This window comes from Hylaeus anthracinus, unplaced genomic scaffold, assembly GCF_026225885.1.
Source record: "Hylaeus anthracinus isolate JK02 unplaced genomic scaffold, UHH_iyHylAnth1.0_haploid 2, whole genome shotgun sequence".
Classification (NCBI taxonomy): Eukaryota; Metazoa; Arthropoda; class Insecta; order Hymenoptera; family Colletidae; genus Hylaeus; species Hylaeus anthracinus.
The window spans coordinates 7590348-7593737 of NW_026534838.1; positions in this window are offsets into that span (position 1 = coordinate 7590348).

The window sequence follows — 3390 nt, forward strand, 5'->3', positions numbered from 1 at the left end:
ATATATAAATATTTATGTATACATATATGTATCTATATTCACACAAACATATGCAATTATACACGTAATAATGTACACACACAAACACACATACACTCACACACAGCGTACATATATTGACATACCAGTGTCAGCGAGCGAGTGTCGAAACAGTATTTGATGAATGATATGCCAACAAGGAAGAATGTAAATAATAAAGAACCATATATATATATATATATATATATACAATATATATATATGTATAATATATATATATGTACAATATATATATATATATATATATGTACAATATATCATTGACCTATGATTTTTTAAATTAGATCACTCCTCGGACAAGGATTTGATAAAATTATTTTATGTTTAGCGGAGAGATACGAACCTTTTTGGAGAATTTTTACAAACCAAACGAATAAACAGAATGTTCTGAAACTTTTACTACGTTAGAGTAAATATTTAAATAAGTTACAAAACAAACGAAACAATTTATTCTTTAACGTAGTATGATTTCCTTCCATTCCCGCTTTTCTTTAGAAATTTTACAAAATTTTATATCTATGTAGGTTAGATCTGGGTTAGCGCTTCGAGGCCTGAACACAAGAGCCCTTTGGTGTGTCATCTTTCAATCGAGCGCAATCTCATATGATTCTGTCCATGCAATCGCAAATGCACTGCAGATACAAGCCTTCCGATTGGCAGTATCGGAGTGATCGCGCCTATTTCGCCAATAAAATCGGGCATTTGATAATTATTTCATTATTTCATTATTTAGGTATATCATATTAATGAATGACGAGAGAACTCGAAGAATGCGTAAAAAGGATAACAACCATTTTATCTTTGATCTAGACAGATCTCTAAATTAAAATCAACAAAGTTCGAATTTATAATTGACGAAAAGACCATACGGAATAACTTAAAAGGCCGCAGGTTTCCCATTGCTGGTCTAGACAAAGGACTCTTGTTCGATGTCTCTGGAGAGCCTGCATACAGGACGAAAGCTTTAGGCTTGCAGGTGGAATACATTTTGAAAACCGTTCTACTATGTACCGTCATTGATCAATTTGTCATAGACGTGACGAAAGTAGATATTTCTGTTTTAGACAGGCAATTCTAACGCTACATAGAATTTGTACCTTTGACCGATACCAATTAAAATTAATAATTATCGAAAAATGGTGTCGTTCACAACAAGTAATTCGAAAACTGTAGATCGATAGAAAAAAAAGTGCGATTATAGAATGCTCAACTGTAGTGTAAGTACGTGAGTTATTTGTTAATATCTGTGGATAGCGACAACGCGGGCGTCTTAATTTCTTCCTCATCTAGGACGATTAAAGGAAAGGAAAATAGTGTTCTGGAAAGATGAGACGATACAAACGAAATACAACATGTAGTCTAAATATAGCTCTCGAACGAGGGATTTCAATTTAATGAAGACTCAAGGAGCGAGATTCTTGGTGAACGAAATAGTTTAGATTAATGAGGTTTCTTGAAATTTAACACGCATAATCGAGTGATACAGTATGTTCGAGAAGATCGCGTGCGGCGAAACTTTTTTTTTTTGGGAACCGTTAGAGGAGAAATTCGAACGTGACAAGACAGCGGGGTCATCTTTCCTTGATGTTTTGTTAACAAAGTTTCAGTTATCGTTAAACCTTGGTCACAGAACAGTATGTTTCATCATGAGTGTCGTGTACGCATCACGTTACGAAGTCGTGTTTCTGCGTATGAATTTCTCCTCCAACAGTATAAAAAAAAAAAATGTTTCGCCGTACACTCTCTTCTCGAATAAACTGTATACTTGTTTTCGAATTTGTATATAACTAGGATTTAAAAAATATCAGTCCTTTCATTTGAGAGTGTTTGAATGCTTTGGTGGCTCGCTGTATTTCCCAGGGTGCTATGCAACGAGGATCATCTTCAGACGGTGTGTCGGATCAATCGATGTTGCTGTATGCATCGGTGACGTCAGAGCAAAGGAATTCCCTCGAATTGCGTTCGTATTTCGCCAGAATCATTAAGTAATTAAAATACATTTCAATGATTCGAATGCCGTGGCATAGAATTCCTAGAATACCACGACAAACCTAGTCGTGCCCGATTATTTAGACAAAAAAATAATCGCTGACAAGAGACTGTAAACAGAAAGATTCGTATTCATATCAACATTAAAAATATGATTTCTAGGTAGGCGATAAAAGAACGAAGGTGTTACAGTGAAAGAAATCGACAAGACACGGCAAAGGGAAGAAAGCTACTCGACGATATAGGTGAAAGGGTTCTCGCGTATGGCGGTGTCAATCAAACTGTACTTTTAGCCTTTCACCCCCTCGCCACAATAGTCGTGTCACTCCGAACTTGTACGTTATAATTAACGTGTCAGCAATAAGTACGTTAGTTAGGAGAACGCGTAAACGCTGTTTTAGAATTCAAGTTATAATTTCCGATTGCCGACTATATCCAACAGCTTTCATTCGAAAGACGGAGCGGAGTTAGCACTGACCTAAGAAGACACGCGAGAACTACGCCTCAAGTTATAATAACGTTGTTAAATACAACTACGAGCTGAAGGGAGCTAGAAAAGCGACTCGAAGGCGACACAGTTTGACACTCGGTTAGAGCCCCGAGTTCTATCCGATTCCGTTTTTGTTCCTTCCAAGCATTTCGAGTTTCGAGTTTGTCTCGAAACAGCTGCTGTGTACGATACTACTAAGGCAATTGAAACATCTGTTGAATAATTTAGAGGAGAATAAAGTATCGTTTCGTTACGAAGAATTTTCGTAATGGCGATACCATCGAGCGACAAATTCCTTTGGTAAACGTATAGAAGGTATTCGGTAAAATATTCTAGCCCACTTGTCCGATGAAGCGTAAATCAGAGAAGTAAACTCGAGACAAGCTGTATTCCGAGAAACTTGTGCATTAAGTAGCAGTCGGCCGGCGCGCTTTCTCTGTCCGTTATTACAAATTATGGCATAGAGTGCCGATGCAAGCAGTAAGCTCGCAAACCGCGAGTAGCCTAGTTGCATCTTCGCGGTCAATGATCTTCTGACGCACTGCGGATGCTTAAAAATTTGTTTCCCCGATCGCTCAAGGTTCAGGTGAAACTATGAATCCTCGACGAAGGAACGCGAGATGTTTCGGCATTGAATCTCTGAATATAGATATACATATGATGTATATACCTACCCAAGAGCTTTTGTTCAGGATAAAAGTGTTGCGAACCCATCACCGACAACCCGAGTCTCTGCCTTTTGTCGAGGTGTAAGGGTGTAACTCTGACTTTAACGTACATTAACGTATCGAATTGGCTTGTGAATATTTCTATTCAAACTAGAGATATAAATGATTGAATGCAAAGGTATGGAATTAATTCGTAAACCTACT